This window comes from Dromiciops gliroides, chromosome X (assembly GCF_019393635.1).
Source record: "Dromiciops gliroides isolate mDroGli1 chromosome X, mDroGli1.pri, whole genome shotgun sequence".
NCBI lineage: Eukaryota > Metazoa > Chordata > Mammalia > Microbiotheria > Microbiotheriidae > Dromiciops > Dromiciops gliroides.
The window spans coordinates 50,547,118-50,566,205 of record NC_057867.1 but is presented as its reverse complement, the minus strand read 5'-3'; positions in this window follow the sequence as shown (position 1 = coordinate 50,566,205).

Sequence of the window (19,088 nt, the reverse complement as noted above, 5' to 3'; positions counted from 1 at the left end):
GTCCCTGTGTGGTGGAGGGTTATGCACTGGGCCAGGTATCACCACAGGGGGCACCTCCAAGGTAGAACCAACAGTGGAACGGTATACATATTGCCAAGCAGCACATAGAGAGGGGAAAATACATGAAATGGATCCAGGCCAGGGCACAGATCCCTGGTAGCGCTCGGGCAGAAGCAAAGGGGGAGGAATGGTGGTCACACAGCATACAGGGGGTGGCACCCACATAGGCAGCACAGGGGTCAAGAGACCCATCTGGACTGGCACCAGAGGGACATAAATAGAAGGGCATATATATACAAAAGACATTTGGAATGGCAAGGGTGTATGTGTAGCGAGAACACACAGGTAGAAAAGCAGTGTATACCTCACACCCTGCAAGACTGTCAACGTTTTCTGCCGTCTGTGAACTGCTCCAACGGTCTGCTTTCTCCTCACTGGTCTTCAAAGACACGTGCTCTTGGATGAGCTTGGTGCTTCACTGATATCACGTAGTTCTCAGGCCAGGTCCTGCTGGGTATGAAGGAGGGAGGGCATAGAGTTTCTCTCTACCAGTTACCAGGCCTCAGCTAGATTCCTTAGCTGAGGCGTTATGGCATCCCCAGAGGAGGAGTGAGCTCTGGCATCAGCGTCTCTGAGGCCAGAGCCCAGGGGTTTTTCAGTCAAGACCCTTCCAAACCCAGACAGCAGACCAAAAAGAAATCCTCAGTTGCTTTCTCTCCACCAGGAAAGAAAGCCCTCCGTCCCCTCAGTCTTAGCTATATGGGGCTCTGCTCTCTAGGACAGAAGAGTCTTTGCCTTCAGGGATCAACCTCTCAGAGCACAGACTAACCAGCCAGACGGAGGCCATAGGTTTTATGAGTCTGTCTGTGAACCTAGGCCAAGAGCAATGTCTCTGTCACAAGCAGCTATCTAACTGAGGGTTATAAAATCCCTTTCTGCTTTTCAGAGTCAGTTGTGGATTGGCATCTAGAAGACCTGCCCCCCCCCTCAAGTCTTTACCTCCAGGGGCCAAGGTTCCCCCCCCCTTTTTTTTTAAATGGCAAACACTAGTCAGGCTAAGACTCCCCATGCATTTAATCTCTCTTGAAACTTTTCTGTGCCTTACAAGGAGAAATGTTTCTGTCCAAAACCTCCATCCATCTAGGTTTATAAAATCCCCTCCAACTTCAGTTAACTCCCGACTACTATCCTGAACCCCTTGAAACCATTTTAGGGGGTACTTTTCAAAAACCACCCTGGTCTAGGTCTCAGGTTCCATTTTTCTTAACCTCTTCCCACCAAGATCCACTGTCTCCCAAGCAAACGAAAGGGAGGGAAAAGACATTGTGTATTTTTAAAAATCCAGGTAGATATGAGGGAAAATATCATCCTCTATCTCAATCCTTCATTCCAAATTTCTGCCTTTTTAGGTATCCATGTGAGGCAGCAAGCCTTTGGGGCTTGGAGCAACCCTAGGTAAAGAGAGGGCAGGAATACCACAGTGACCAAGGGGTTAAGTTGGCTGGTGGAGAGTCTTGCACAAGAATCAGCTGCTGTCCAAGGACAGCAATCCTAAAAATGTACCACTGTACCTGGTGGCTTATGTAAAACTGTCTGGATGTTTAAAATAAAGATTATAATGTAAGGAGGGTTAGGGTGGCACTGCTTAGACCCATGAGTTTTCATTAACTGATAAAAGGGAGAAAAGAGAAAAAAGAAATTTATACGACAAATGTTGCTGTATATTTGAAAGGAATAGTTGTGCATAGTAGATTAGCAGTTTCATGTATGGTTGACTTTTTTATTACACTATGTTATGGGAATGCTTGCTTCATTCCACAAATTTAAAAAAAAGAGGAACAAGAGTCCCAAGAGTAGGGGAAGAGAGGACAAGGAAAAAAGAGGATTAAAGGGACTTCGGGCCCTGATTTGGCAGAAAGACTTTTCCATGGGCAACATTAAAAGGAAGGCAATACAACTCATACTGAGGAGAGGGAGGAGAGGGTTGTATAACACTGCATAAAATGGGAGCCTTGGCTGATGTGTTCCTTAGTTTTGATGTAGTCTTCTCTCCTATAATTTTTTTCTATAGTCTTTTTTTTTGTGGGGCAATGAGAGTTAAGTGACTTGCCCAGGGTCACAAAGCTAGTAAGTATCAAGTGTTTAAACTTAGGTCCCTTCTGAATCCAGGACCGTTGTCCTATAGTCTTCTTTTAAAAATAAAGGATGAGGGGGCAGCTACGTGGCACAGTGGATAAAGCACCAGCCCTGGATTCAGGAGGACCTGAGTTTAAATCTGACCTCAAACACTTGACACTTACTAGCTGTGTGACCCTGGGCAAGTCACTTAACCCCAATTGCCTCACTAAAAAAAAACAAACAAAAATAAAGGATGAGGGGCAGCTAGGTGGTACAGTGGATAGAGCACCGGCCCTGGAGTCAGGAGGACCCGAGTTCCAATCTGGCCTCAGACATGTAACACTTACTAGCTGTGTGACCCTGGGCAAGTCACTTAACCCCAAATGCCTCATACACACACTCAAAATAAATAAATAAAGGATGGCAAAATAAAAAAAAATAAAAAACTAAAGGATGGCTCTCTGGGAAGGCAGGACTGAGGGGAAAACATTGGGAAATATGCAGATAATATTAAAACAAAAGATATCAATAAAAACAATGCTAAATCTTAGCAATAGATAAATAATAGGGTCTGTTTTCTGTGTGCAGGGAAGTTTGTTTTTAAATTATGTGTGCATATCATAACCACCCCAAAAACATACATCTCAAAAAACCCTACCCCCCAAATCCTGCAAACAAATAAGACCTCAGAAAGCCATTGCCAATGATTGTACATGCAACCTTGGGGTACCTCCTGACACTTAACTGGGTTTAAACCATGACCACGTCCATTAACTAACATGGCTGCAACATTATCCATTCTATTTACTACCAATTTTCCTAAAGTTTAGGAATTTTACCTTTCTTTTTGGGGGGAGGGGGTTCAGGGTTGAGGGATCCAGACCATTAATTTCCTCAGTGTGGATGCCTGGGCAACTCTCTGTAACTTAAGAGTCTAGGAGAATTCCCTGGGGCTCTCTCCAAGATGGTGATTTGCCCAGGGTCACAGAGCCAGAATCAAATAACAAGCATTTGTTACATGCCTACTATGTGCCAAGCACTGTGACACTATAGACACTATAGGGGTGGAGGGGGGAAGTGGGGGAGGAGACAGACAAAACCCACAAACCAAGTCATCTCTACTCTGAAGTGGTTGAAGTACATGCTTGGAAAGGAGGCTGGCATACTAGCCACAAGACCCCAATCTTTCTTCCTTCTCCTCTACATTTGGCCTAGGCAAAGTTATCCTGTGTGTCTTGTTCTTCTGGTCCTGCTTTTGTTATTCTCCATCATTTCACAGATATAGGGAAGCTTAACTTTAAACATCCTTCTATCTATCCAAAGGAATCTGCCCTTTCTGGTACTTGGACAAGATTTCCAATATCTTCCAGGTTCCTCTAAAGATGAACAAAACTTCAGGAGTTTGAACACAATAGAGGGGAGAGGCAACAACAGTCTCTAAGATGCCTTCCAGTTATGACCTTTTATGAATCCAAATAGCAACAGCACCAACAGCCTAATACATACACACTAACTCAGAGTGAATGAAGAGATTGTTAATTAGCCAAAGGCCAGATCTCTGCACTACCGTGGCCAAAAACTACTCTGAGGAGCAAACATTTGTATGTCTAACTACCCATAACCTTGGCATTCAAAAGAAAGTCAAAAAGCCTCTGGAAAAAACAATTGGAAGTACACACACATATCTTTTAGCATGGTGCCCTATTTCACAAGTAAAGAAATTGAGGCCCTGAGGTATATAATAATCTGTTCTTAGAGCCAGGTAAATGACTGAGCTGGTAGGAGAACCTGGTCAGAGATCTCCCGCTCTGTCCACCTCTCTTAGAATCCTCAGCTTCCCTCAAGGCTCAATTTGGGTACCACTCCTGCATAGATGCCTGCATGCCTATTTGCACACATTACACACAAACACAGTTTTTCTGCTCTCGCCCTACCTCAATTAATTTTTTATTTATTTCAAGTCATGGCTAAAAGTCATGGAGTATGTCAGAAGATAAAGAATTAACTACCTGTGGTCCAAAAGGCAATGTAGAGACATGCATAAACTGTAGTATATTAACGAAACTGAACCAGGCAGAAGGGGTATGAAAACCACCAGAGAAACACAGGGCTCTACATAGGAAGCACCAGGGGTACTGGGGCTCATGGGTCCCAAATTTCTGCACAATGTCGTTAGACCTACACAGTATCTCAGGATACAAAAGTGGAAGCTAGGTGGTGCAGTGGATAGAAAATTTATTAAAATTTATTAAAGCTGTTTCTAAAATATATAGGGAACCAAATCAAATTCATAAGAATCCAAGTCATTCCCCAATTGAGAAATGGTCAAAGGATATGAACAGGCAGTTTTCTGATGAAGAAATCAAAGCTATCTATTCCCATATGAAAAAATGCTCTAAATCTCTAATGATTAGAGAGATGCAAATTAAAACAACTCTGAGGTACCACCTGACACCTATCAGATTGGCTAAAATGACAAAAAAGGAAAATAATAAATGTTGGTGGGGCAGCTAGGTGGCACAGTGGATAGAGCACCGGCCTTGGATTCGGGACGACCTGAGTTCAAATCTGGCCTCAGACACTTTACACACTTACTAGCTGTGTGACCCTGGGCAAGTCACTTAACCCCAATTGCCTCACAAAAAAAAATGTTGGAGAAGCTATGGAAAAATTGAAACACTAATGCATTGTTGGTGGAGGTGTGAACTGATCCAACCATTCTGGAGGGCAATTTGGAATTATGCCCAAAGGGTTATAAAGCTGTGCATAGGGGCAGCTAGGTGGCACAGTGGATAAAGCACCGGCCCTGGATTCAGGAGGACCTGAGTTCAAATCCGGCCTCAGACACTTGACACTTACTAGCTGTGTGACACTGGGCAAGTCACTTAACCCTCATTGCCCTGCAAAAAAAAAAGAAAAAGAAAAAAAAAAGAAAAAGAAAAAGAAAAGAAAAGAAAAGAAAAGAAAAGAAAGAAAAAAGAAAAAAGAAAGCTGTGCATACCCTTTGACCCAGCAATACCACTTTGGGGTCTTTTTTCCAAAGAGATCATGGAAAGGGCAAAAGGACCTACATGTATAAAATATTTATAACTGCTCTTTATGTGGTAGCAAGGAATTGGAAGTTGAGGGGATGCCCATCAACCGGGGAATGGCTAGACAAGTTGTGGTATATGAATGTGATGGAATACTATTGTGCTGTAAGAAACGATGAGCAGGAGGAGTTCAGAGAAACCTGCAGGGTCTTGCATAGGCTGATGCTGAGTGAGATGAGCAGAACCAGAAGAACATTGTACACAGTATCATCAATATTGTGTGTTGATCTACTGGGATGGACTATATTCTTCTCACCAATGCAATGATACAGAAGTGTTCCAGGGAACTCATGATAGAAGAGGATCTCCAAATCCAGGGGAAAAAAAAGAACTGTGGAGTATAGATGCTGAATGAACCATACTATTTCTTTTGTTTTGGGTGCTGTTGTTTTTCTATTTTGAGGTTTTTCCTCATTGCTCTGATTTTTCTCTTATAACATGACTAATGCAGAAATATGTTTAATGTTATTTTATATATATATATATATATATATATATATATATATATATATATATATATATATATATATATATATATAAAACCTATATCAGATTACCTGCTGTCTAGGGAAGGGGGGAGGGAGGGGAGGGAGGGAGAAAAAAATCTGAAATTGGAAAGCTTGTATAAACAAAAGTTGAGAACTATCTTTACATGTAACGGGAAAAAAATAAATAAAATACTCTATTAAAAAAAATTAATGCTGACATCTAAAAGCAGCTCAACCCCTGCTTAGTGTTTTAGTGAAGGTCAGTGCAAAAAGTGTCATCACCATTTTTTAGTCACTCCCTCTTAAGTTCCCACCAGGATTCTTTTTCACGTTCACAAAACCAATTTTCTGTTGCATTTACTGCAAGCTCATTGGCCATTCCGTGTCATTTTTGAGAGTCATCATCATGTACAGTGCTGTTCTGTTTACTTGATTCACAGTAGTTCAAGTCTTATCAAGTTTCTCTCAATTTCTTCTATGTGTTGTTTCTTATAGTGTAGTAACACTCCTTTATATACCATGCTTAAAGATTCAACCATTGTCCAATATAGAGATACCTACTTTGTTTCTCCTTTATTATCACAAACAGTACTTCTTTGAATAGTTTGGTAAATATGGGACCTTTCTTTGTGTCTTTCCTTAAAGGACATGCTATTTAATAACAGGACTGCTGGGTCAAAGGACATGAAACAATTCACAAACTTTTCTCACAGAGCTCCAAACTGTTTGCAGATGCTTGGACCAAAGTCACAGTTTCAACTACAGTGTAATACACTGGACCCAACATTTGGGAAGTTGGGCTCCCGAACTTGGCAGAGCCCTTCCAGCAGTCCACTTCTATCTCTTATCCTCTTTGCCAATTTGATGCATGAGGTAAAACCTCATGTTTTTTGTTGGCTTTAATTTGCATTTCTCTTAGTAGTGAGTTGGAGCAAGCGTCCTTATGGACGCTCACAGGTTTGCATTTCTTCTTCTGAAACCTATTCATATCCTTTTCCCATTTATCAACCAAGGCTTGGTTCTCAGTCTTACAGATTTGGGGCAATTCCCTCCGTATCTTGCACACCAGACTTACAAACACATCGGGGGCATAGGGTCTTTTCCCTCACTCTCACTCTAGCTCTCTTCTTATTCTAACTGTATTGATTTCATTCATACTGGATAGCTTTCAATTCAAATAATCCCTCTTCCTGACATAGCCTCAAGACCATCGTGCCCAAGGTTTTCTGGTGACCTCCCTGGTTCTATTCCTTCCCTAACCCTTTCCCAGTTCCACTCTGAAGGTGTTGGACCCTTCCCCAAGTGTGAGCAGCTTGAGGGACTACCTCAGTACCTTTCCCTTGTTACCCCTGTCTCCTGCTCCCTTGGGTGTCTCCATTTAAATCAGGTGGTCCTTCTTCTAAACGTACCAAATACAAGGGCTCACTGCTTTCAGCAATGCCTGGCCAAATTTTCTTGAAAGCCTAAATCCCTGCAGAAGAAAGTGTTAGCCAATAATCTCACTGCTGGGAACATACTCTCAAAGAATATCAATCATTCCCTCTCCCTCCCCCGCCCCCGCCCCCCAAAAAAGCTATTTGGAACTTTACATGGCAGCATTACTTGGCCTTACAAAACACTGGGAAGTAATTTAAATGTCCAACAACAGGGGAAAGGTTCAATCTATTTGGACACATTCACAGGTCAGAATTAGAACTGACAAGCATAATAGCTTAAAAAAACTGAACTGACCTTAATGAAACAATATCAAGTGAAAAAAGAAGAACCAAGAAAACAGAGTACTCACTATGACCAAAGAGTGAAAAAGTAAATGGGAATGGATGGGGAAAGAATCCCTGGGAGATGACTCAAGCATTATGGTACATTTCCAGGGTAAAATGACTGACAAGATCTAATTAGTTATACTGGGGTTTGATCTTAAATTCTTAAATTCATAGTACTTTTAAACAGTTTTATTATTAAACTTTGAAAATAACTGTTAAAAAACTACCAGTTAAAGGTAATCCATGACCATTTAAGAACTGCTTTATCAGAAGTTAATAATGTTGCTTTTCAAAAGTTACTGAGATGGTCTCCTACTCTACTTGACTTATTCTGCTGACATAAAGATGTGGTCAGAGCTGGGAAGAATCCTGAAGGCTCCAGGTTTAAAGGATTAAAATAGGGATTCTTAACCTGGGGTCCATGAACTTTTTCAAAAAATACTTTGATCACTATATTTGAATATCACTGGTTTCCTTGGGAAAAGGAATTCTATGCATCAGGATGGATTCTAGTCTATGCCTTTACAACCATGATTCTGAGAAGGGGCCCATCCACAGGCTTCAGCAGAGTGATGGCTCCCAGAAAGTGAAGAATTCCTGCTGTGGTAAATCTACATACCCCTTCTGATAATGTGGTTTTTAAATTAAAAAAATACATAGACTTAGGAACAGCAAGGTGGCACAGTGGATAAAGCACCAGCCCTGGATTCAGGAGGACCTGAGTTCAAATCCGGCCTCAGACACTTGACACTAGCTGTATGACCCTGGGCAAGTCACTTAACCCTCATTGCCCCACGCAAAAAAAAAAAAAAAATACACACATACACACACAGAGACTTACAAAGGAAGCCAATGATACTGAAATCCAGTCATTAAAAAAATGTTTCCATTCACAAATCTCCAGTTATGGACCCCTATTATAGGGTGATTAGAATTGACTCCATGATTTCCTTTATCTAGGGAACTCCTGATTGAGGAAATTTAGCACCAATACAGGTCGGATGGGCACCTAAAGCAGCAGAAAGCAGGCCTTGAAGCCAAGTGGTATGATTCAAGGCGAACATCTGACACATCCTGGCTGTGGGACCCCCCCCCCAGCCTGGCACTTACTAACCTCAGTTCTCTAGAAAGCTCACCAACAGTAGATCTGAAAACATACCATCACAAGCCAAACAAAAATTTCAAAACAAAGCAAAAAATGAAAAAAAATATAAAACCAAAATGGTAAATTTGCAGTAAGTATACTATATATGTGTGTGTCTATGCATGTATATATACATATATCTCATTGTATGTATAAATGTAAATGTTTATGTACATATTTTGCACACATTTATACACATGCACAGCACTGTAAGTGCTGATTGTTTAAAATCCATTCTTAAGCAAATAGAGTAAGTTCATAAGGGCGAAATTAGCTCACCTATAGTGCTTGGGGTATAAAGAATTTGGAGAGAAGGCTCTTTCTAGGATTCACAGCAAAAGTATTTCTTTTTTGGGTTTTTTTAAAAAGTATTTCTGAAGATGACAACATTTTGCCTTGGGAACTACATTTGCGCCATTGTACAAATGTTCCCCTTTTTAGGCAGACTCATTCATTTTTTTGCAGGGCAATGAGGGTTAAGTGACTTGCCCAGGGTCATACATCCAGTAAGTGTCAAGTGTCTGAGGCCAGACCTGAATTCAGGTCAGGGCCCACACTCTGTCCACTGAGCCACCCAGCTGTGCCCCATACTCATTCATTTTAATCTTATACCAAGACCACTTGGAGGAAGAAGACAGAAAAATCATTTAGACTAATAATTTCATTAGGCTTATTGACCCAGAGAGGATTCATAGAAATTTTTTTATATAACCTAGATACACTGATAGCTCCGATCAGGGAAACTGAACACACTCCAAGTTCAAGTAACAAGGGGCTAGGATAAACATGTTTTTTACTGGATTTTAAAGGTTTAGTATACACCACAAAACAGGCATGTGGCTCACCTGACTGGGGGCTGTTGTGAGAAAAGTACTTGGTATGCCTGAAAGGTACTCAGTTATTGGTGATCTCTAAAGAGCTTCAACAGTTAGAAGTCTGCTCTCAAAACCTCAGGCAGGCCAGGACAACTTCCTCAGATGCCAGGTCTTCAGAGAAGAGACCATTCTCTTTGAAAACCTTGGCTTTTCCCCCTAAACCCCACTATCTTGGACCCATAAAATGCATCGTCTCCAGCCCATAGAAGGTCCTTTCCCTGCAGGACTCCTCTGCTCTGCTCTGCTCAAAGCTCCGGGGGATGGAAGAAAAAGTAAGGAGTCTCTGCTCATGGATCCTGACCCACACCTCTATGGCACTGGGTGAGCCTCAGTACGGTTCTCTCCCTCACAAAAACAACCTCGGGAGGACAGTGGTCCAGATGTTGTCTCCCCAGCCCCATTTTGCCCAGTAAGAAAATGAAGGAGGTCAGAAGGGTTGGGGAGCTCGGGAAAGAAGGAAAGAAAGAGAGGGAGAGAGCGCACTGGCATGGGCTGGGATTCCTTGGCCCTTGGTCACACCTGATGCTTATTTACTAAGGACTGGTTGACCTTGGGAAAATCTCTTGGGCTCCCGTGGCTTCAGTTTCCTTCTCCCAAACCCAAAATAAGGGGCTCGTCCTAGCTGACCTCTAAGCACCCGCTCATTTCGGAAAGTTGGGATCCATTCCATGGCAGGCCAGAGATTCTATGACCCTGGGAAGTTGACTCTCTCAGGGTCACACGAGTGGGCAGGGAAGAAGGCAGGACTGGAAGCCAGGACTAGAAGCCAGGAGGGTACCTCACAGGCCCTCACCCCAGGCCAACCCTAGTCCCCACCCTATCCCCGCCCGCCCCACCTAGTATGGAGAAAGGAGGAGGCCAAGTGAGCTTACTGTGGGTCCGAGGCTGGGAGTAGGGTGCTGCTGCTGCTGCTGCCGCCGCCGCTCCTACTGCTGCTGGGGAGAATCCCTGGGAGGAGGAAGGTCAGGTGGCGGCCACTGCCTGAATGATGAACCACAAAGACCACGGAACCCCTGGAGTGAGGAGCACGGGTGTGACCAGTTAATTAAGGCAGGTGGGGGCAGAAGGGTCGGGGTGGAGCGGGGCCGGGAACGGATAGGCGGGTTGGCTGGGGCAGATGAGAGCGTCCCCTGTGGCTGCCCTAGGTACAGCAGTTGCACAGCTCTCAGCTAGGCTCCCTAAGCACGTGGTACTTCGCTTCGTGGGGGGCCACGCTGCGCAAGCGCACTCTCTCCTTTTTCTTCTCAGTCCACCAGCATCCATAAGCACGTGGCTTATGGTAGGAGCATAAGGCTCCTACTAGCGCCTCCCTCCACCCATCAAGTGCTTGATCCCTTTCCTTTCTTTCCTTCCTTTGCACCAGGGGCACCCTAAGAACCTACCCCTCCCATGGCACGTGCTCCCACGCACTTACCTCCCTCCCTCCCGGCCCCCCCTCCTGCTGCTGCGCAGATTTCCGGGGCCGTAGATTTACTCTAGGATCCTGTTGCCCCTTCTCGGCCACCATCCCCCCCACTCACCCCCCCCCTCCTCTCCTTATTCTTGGACCTCCCGTCACCACCTTCGCCAGCGCTTCTCTCTTGCTTTCCATGGGCCTGGCTGCTGGCTCCTAAGCACCTGCCTACCTCCTCCTAGTTGTCCACTTTCCACCCTCCTCTCCTGGGCCTCCCCTCCCTCCTCACTAGCCCAACATCTCTAAGCATGTGTTTTCCTGCCCCCCTCCCCCTTCCTTTGCTTTCCATTGCTTTCCAGCGCCTCCCCGCCTCCTCAGGCCCACGCTGGCACCTTCCAGTCCCCACCCCCACAGGTGAAGGCCACTCACTCACTCACTGCTCCAGGGAGAGGGGAAGGAAGGGAAACAAACGGGCCGGGCTTCCAGGAGTCCGGGATTGCCCCTGGGCCGCTCACCAGTTGGCCAGGCAGGCCCCACCTCAGGCCAAGAGGCCAAAGGCTGCCCCACGGCCGCCCTCCCACCTGTCACTGCCCACTCTGTGGAAACCTCGCCCAAGTTCCTAAAGGTTGCTGGATCTGAGACACAAACGGGGCATCCACAAGTGGGCTGCAGCCGGGGCACCAAGAGCGTCCATTTAGCCCTGGGAGCAGCTCCCCTCTCCTGCCCACCCAGGGCCTTCCCCCCTACTTCCTGCCCACTCAAGGCCCCAGACCCCCCTGCTCACCAAGGGCCTCCCCCCGCCTCCTGCCCACTGAGGGCCTGTTTGCCCCAAGACTGCTAAGGAGCCCCCAGCCTACCTACTGCTCAGCAATCTTCCAAAGGCGCAGCGAGGCAGCGGAGGGTGGGGCAGGTGTATATATGGAGCTGGGCACCCCTCACCCTACAATGAGGGGGAGTGCATTGCACATGCGGACTAGGGCTCAGATGCCCCTCCCCCCATGGGTGGGTGCTGTCCCTGGCATCTTTTGGCGCCGTGGCAGGAGGGGCACGTAACCCTGCCCCAGGATGCCACGTGTGCTCTTTGCATTGCAGAGGGCTGGCCACAGGCCTAGGTCCTAGCCAGCTTCGAGACCCCCTAGGCAGGGCAAATAGGTGGCTCACTGGATAGAGCACTGGCGCTGGATTCAGGAGGACCTGAGTTCAAATGGGACCTCCGACACTTGACACTTACTAGCTGTGTGACCCGGGGCAAGTCACTTAACCCTCATTGCCCCCCCCAAAAAAGACCCCCTAGGAATCTAGTCGAACCCCATCCTTTTACAGATAGGGAAACTGAGGCTTAGCTGATGCTGCCTATCCGCAGTTTTAATGGGTGGCCTCTTTGACCTTGTCCACACACATGCTAGGGGGCCAAGGCCCACAACTGAGTATACCCCCGATGGGGCCCCATAGCTGAGAGGGTGGTCCTGGGCTGGCATGGGCAGAAGAGGAGACTTGGGTATCCAGTAGAGGCAAGAGGAGGAAAGGCAAAGGCTGCTACTGCAGTTCTTTCTCCCCTCCCCCTCTGGAGGTGGCTGCAGGACATGCCAACAGAGGGAGGGAGGGAGGGAGGGAGGCCAAAGAAGCTGAGGGGCCCTCAGACAGCAAGCATTTATTAAGCACCTACTATGTGCCAGGCACGTGCTAAGGGCTAGGGATAGAGAGAAAGGCAAAATCCAGTCCCTGCCCTGACTGAGCTCACACTCTAATGGGGGAGACAACAGGCACACAAGGCGCACTCGGGGTTCATTGGAGACCACGTGCAGGGGGAAGGCCCCTTGTTGGAGCAGGGGCATTAGCTGAGAAGTGCAGGAAGCCAGGAGGGGGAAAGGAGGAGGACAGAGTGCCGGCGATGGGCAACATGCCAGTAGAAATGCTCAGAATCTGGAGGTGGAGTGCCCTGTGCAAGGAAGCCCATGGTACTGGACCGCAGGCGACGCCACAGAGGGCAAGGAGCAAGAGTGGAAAGGTAGGAAGGGGCCCGGCTAGGAACCTCTTTGAAAGCCAAGGACAAGATTGTGTCTTTGATCCTGGGGGTGATAAGGAGCCCCTGGAGTTAAGGGAGTGGGGGGAGGGGTGACGAGGTCAGACCTAGGCTTGGGGAAGATTCAGTGGACATCTAAGTGGAGTATGCACAGCAGTGGGGAAGGCACTTGAGGCAACATGCCAACCAGCAGGTTCTTGCAACAGTCCGAGAGCAAGATGAAGAGGGTCTACACCAGGTGGATGCCAGTATCAGACAACAGAAAGGGGCACATACAAGATAGGTTGTCAACTTAGAAATGACAAGAATTCACAAGTGATAGGATATAGGGGATGAGAAGACTGAAGTGTCGAGGATGACACAAGTCTGGGTGACTGGGAGGATGGTGGTACCAGTAACTGGGAAGTTAGGGAGAGGGAAGGGTTTGGGGGAAGATAATTTCCATTTGGGCATGTTGAGTTCCAGACCTGTATAGGCAGTTGGAGGTGGGAAAACCAACAGAGAACAGTGTCATGAAAACCTAGACAACCTAGTTCTGACGAAAACTGAATAAAATCCAGGTCTCTTAACTTTACGTCTAGTGTTCTTTCCATGGAACATACAGGGCATATAGCAGGTGCTTCAAAAACGCTTGCTGATTGGTTCAACCAAGGTATCCTGGTACAGGGACATTACACAGAGCACTTCCAGCTTCAGCCGACTTTACGGAATAAGGGGACCCCAACTTATAAAGTACAACATGGATAAATACAGGGAAACACATGGCATACCACAACTCAGGAAGGATGTTGGCAAGTTGGAGACTGTCCAGAGGAAGGCAGTCAGAATGATGAAGGGCCTTGAGTCCGCGTCATGGGAGCATTGGTTGAAAGAACTGTGAATGCTTAGTCTGCTGAAGAGAAGACTCAGAGGGGGCGTGACAGCTGTCTTTAAGTCTATAGTTTGTGTATATCTTAAATTTATTTATTATCCGTGAACATATTGCTATAACTCCTCCTCCAGTAGAACATAAACTTGTAGGTAAAGAGTGTCTTACTTTTGTATCCCTGGCATGTGGCACAATGCTAGGCACTGAAAAAATGTGTTGATGGGTCATTTGAAGTGTTTTTAAACACTTTTAAGGCCGCCATGTGGAATAGGGATTGTTGTTGCTGTTCAGTCCTTCCAGTTGTATCTGATTCATCATGACCCCTTTTGGGGTTTTCTTGGCACAGATACTGGAGCGGTTTTGCCATTTCTTTCCACAGCTCATTTTATAGATGAAAAACGGAGGCAAACATATTGAAGTGACTTGCCCAGGGTCTCACAGCTAGTACGTGTCTGAGGCTAGATTTGAACTCAGGTCTTTGTGACCCCAGGCCTGATGCTGTATCCACTACACCACCTAGCAGCTGGAAGAGGGATCAGACTTGTTCTATTTGGCCATAGAGGGAAAAACCAGGAACAATGGGCGGATGTTTCAGAGAGGCAGGTTTCTATTCAATATTACGCAAAGATTCCTAATAATTAGAGCTGTCCCAAAGGGAAATGGACTGTCCCAGAAGGTAGTGGTCTTCACCTGGAAGCCTTCAAGCAGAGGCCAGAAGACCAACTCTTAGATGCATTATAGCATACAGGTTGGACAAGATGCCCACCGAGGTAGCATCTCTGAAATACTGAGGTTCTGTGATATAGCTGGGCTCTTCTGGTGATAGGCAGGGGTACATATGGAATCTAGTGCCTTCCCTTCAAAGAAAGTGCCTAGTACATGCCCTGAACATAAACAGTTTGTTGTAGTGTCCACGGGGAGATGGGAGCATCCCATTTGACAAAGTGACAAGAGTGGAAAATCAAGTCTGCCAAATTCCTGCTCCCTTATCCCACCCCTCCCCCAAACACAGAGGAGAAGAAGAAAGAAGAAGGAAGAAGGAAGAAGAAGGAAGAAGGAAGAAGAAGAAGAAGAAGAAGAAGAAGAAGAAGAAGAAGAAGAAGAAGAGCAAACATTTATATAGCATCTACTGCACTGTCCAATCAATGGCATCAAAGTATTTCTGTCTATCTGCCCAGGGCAGTGAGCAGCATTGATTGCCCTGACCTTCTAGAAAAAGGATGTATATATAACTCTTTAGAGGCTTTTGGAAAGTTCAGCAAAATAAATTAATAATAAAAAGGGACTAAGTGGATTTTCAAAACACGTTTGTTACATTTTGGTAACAAGGAGATGAGAACATGGGCCTGGGGTCAGCATGAAAAGAAGTCTCCCCATAAAAAAACTCAGAGCAGTATTGCAAATCGTGATATTTTTCCACTAGACACAGTATTTTTAGTCTATTCTCCCTTCAGGAAGTAGTCAGCTCATACAGTAAATAATATACTGTCATAGACAGGTTCCGGTATACACAGGTAGATGGGATGACCATGCCTCGAGTGTATCTCAGGAGATCTCAGATCCTTTGTGCATTTATATGAAATGGGGATGATGATGATACTTGCACTGCCTCCCTTGATGGGCTGTTGTAAGGCAAGTGCTTTGTAGACGGTAAAATACTTTAGAAATCAGATTTATTTTATCAATCCTTTTTTCATTCCCTAAAATTGTTAGAATGGAGAAGTATTTCATATAGCCCCTTCATAGTGCTAATATGAAATAATGAAAAGGTCTCCACTCTGAGCCTCGGTTTCCTCCTTTGTAAAATAAAAGGGTTGGACTAGATGAAAGAGGCATTTTTCCCCACTTAGGATGAAACCAGTTGGGGGCGGGGCAGGGATGGTGACCCACACAAAGATGATTGAGAGGGAGGCCCATAAAGCCTACACAAGGGATAGTCTGACAAAGGGTGTAGTTACACCACGAGAGGGTGCAGCCTCCATCTTTCTGCTGACACGGGACCCCCACTTTCTTGCCCTCTCCCAGGGCCTGCCTTTCTCCTCACCCCTTTCAGAAGCCTGGGACCAGTGGACCACAGGAGGGAAAGAGGGGACCCTCCAATACAGGCATCGAGAATGCCCTTCTCTGGTTGGCTCTAGTTTTGAGCCTCTAATGTCCCTTCCAGGTCTAAAAGTCTATGCTGCTTTGTTGTATAAATAGACTTTGTGTGCTCAGAATTTGTTCAAGTCCACCTGGGACCCATGAACTTGTTTGGTTTTTCACTATATTTTGGCAACTGTACTTCCATAGAATTGGTTTCTTCTTTTGTAATCCTATGTAGTTCATTTTATGCATTTAAAACCATGATTCTGAAAAGGGGTCCGTAGGCTGCCCCAGACTGCCAAGGCACCCGGGCCACAAAACAAGGTTTAGAAGCCCTGCTTTGGACCTTTGGTGGAGTGGAAGACCCTCTGTATTTGGAGGCAGAGGTCCTGAGTTCCGGTCCCAGCTCTGCCACTTGCTACCTGGGTGTCTCTAGGTAAAATCCTTCCCCTCTCTGGGCCCCTTTTTCCCCATCCGTAAAGGAGGCAGCTGTTTTGGATGGCCTCCGAGGCCCCTTTCAGCTCGAAATCCCTTATTCCAAGTAACTTGATCCCCTGGGCAGGGGAAAAAAAGGGACTGTTCAAATTGCTAGTGGATTAGGCTAGGCCTGCTGCTCCTTGAGTTTCTCACCCTGCTCCTTATACCGCCTGATTTCCTAATAAAGTATTGCCACACTTCAAACTCAATCCAATCTGGATACCAAATCACAGCGTCATTCGCCTCCCTTTTTCTTCCATTTTGCCAAAAGCATCCATCAATAAGCAATATAAATTTTCTTGTTCCTCTGACTTCAACTACTGCTAACACTGAGCTGACTCAGAGCACTGTTTAAACACCAGCTCAAGGGTACAGCACCCTGGATTAGGAAAACCATTAGCCAGGGCAGGGCCACCACTCTCCAAACCTGAAGCCCAGCTACCTCCCTGGTTTGGGGGGTTTTTTTGTTTGTTTGGTTGGTTGGTTTTTGGTTTTTTTGTGAGGCAATTGGGATTAAGTGACTTGCCCAGGGTCACACAGCTAGTAAGTGCTAAGTGTCTGAGGCCAGATTTGAACTCAGGTACTGCTGAATCCAGGGCCTGTGCTCTATCCACTGCTCCACCTAGCTGCCCCCCTGGTTTTTCTATTAACTCTTCCCCATGACCTTCAGTCCCCAGCCCCAACATCACTGAAAGGGAAAGATCACCTTCTATGGTGTTGGGACCAGATTTTTAAAGGCTTTGCCAGTATTGGTGGTTTTCACTTTTTGGATTTGTAACCCATTTGTTGAGTATTGTTCTTAAAAAGCAGGGACTGTCTTTTACCTTTCTTACTATCCTGAGTGCTTAGCATATAGTAGGTGCTTAATAAATGCTTACTGATCCACTGAAATAAACTGGATGTGTATGTGTGTTCTTGAGACATGTGCTTCCAAGCGCTAGGTGTGGGGCAGTGGGAAAAGGATTGGATTTGAATGCAGAGACCCTGGGTTCAAATCCTGGCTCCATTGCTTACTAGCTGGGTGACCTTGGGCAAGTCACTTAAAACTTTCCTGGCCTCAGTTTCCTTATCTGTAATATGAGGGAAGTGGACTAAATGACCTATGAGGCCCCTTCCAGCTCTAGATCTAGAATACTCCGGTTACTTTTTACCAATTGATATTTCACTTTTGTCTAGCCACTTCAACTTTAATGCAGCAGGACACTATACAATAAGGAAGGTTGAGAAAGGTGCAACAGTGACAGGGTCAGGCAAAGTGCTCTGAGAAAACTAAGGGTTTGATTTAGACATGTGTGCACACACATGTGCCCATGTGCTCCCTTGCATGTGCACATGTGCACAAACGCGCACACACACACACACACACACACACACATCTCCTGAACAGTATTCTGGTGCTTGTTGAATTCAATTGAAATGTCAATGAGGGGGCGACTCCTTTTTTTTTTCCACAGCATGGAACTTTTACAAAAATTGATCATGTATTAGGGCTGAGAGATATTGCAAATATAAAAAGGCATAAATAGTAACTATGTCATTTATAAACTATAATGCAATAAAACTATTCATATATTCAGGAAACATAAACAAAAGACACAGACCAAAATGGAGATTTAACAATTAAATCCTAAATCATGAGGATGTGTGTGAGTGAAAGAACAAATAATAAAAAACAATGAATAATTATGCAAAATAAAGTGATAAATGAAACCACATACCAGTATTTCTGGGATGTAGTTAAGGCAGTCCTCAGGGGGGAAAACATATCTCTACAAACATACATTAACAAAATAAAAAATAGAATTGATTTAAAATGAATATGCATTTTTTAAATTAAAAAAACAAAGCTAAAATAAGCACAAGGAAGATATTAAAAATTGGAGGGGAAATACAAAAACCAAAACCAAAAATATCCATAGAAATGATAAATAAAACTAAAAGCTGGTGTTTTGAAAAGACACATAAAATTCATAAAACATTAGCCAAGCTGATTTTTAAAAAGGATGAAAAGCTAATCGATAAAGTAGGAAATGAGTAAGGTAAAATCACAATAAAACCAAAAGAAATATAAAGAATTGTCTACTATTCTAAGAAAACAAAGCACAAAAGAGAGGAATATCCTCACAAATATAAAATACCCAAACTAACAGAGGGCCAAACTAACAGACACATTAAATAATTCAATCTCAGAAAAGAAAACAGATCTAGTTGTAAAGGAAATAAAAAACAAAAAATTCCTGCTAATAATAGGTTCCTGGGAGAATTCTGACTTTTAAAATACAATTAGTATCAATATTACACAAATTATTCTCAAAAATTGAGAAACAAAGCACCCTACCTTTTATGATAGAAATATAGTCCTAAACCTAAACCAGGGAAGGGTGAAGTACAGAACTACAAACCAATATCATTAATGAATATCAATTCAAAAATTTTAAATAAAATGCTGTTAAACAGATAATAGCTATTCATGCAAGAAATCATTCATTAGGAACAAGTTGGATTTATACCAGGGATACAACAATGGTTCAACGTTAGGAAAACAATCAAGATAATTAATTATATTACAAACAAAAGCATCCAAAATCACATGATTATCTCATTAGAGGAAAAGCCTTTGAAAAAGTACAGCACTCATTTATGTTTAACTCTACAAAGTATAGACTGTGAGGCATTTAAAAAAAATATAGAGAGTATATATCCAAAACCAAAAGCAAGCATCATATGCAGTAGGGATATACCAGAACCTTTCCTAGTACCTAAAG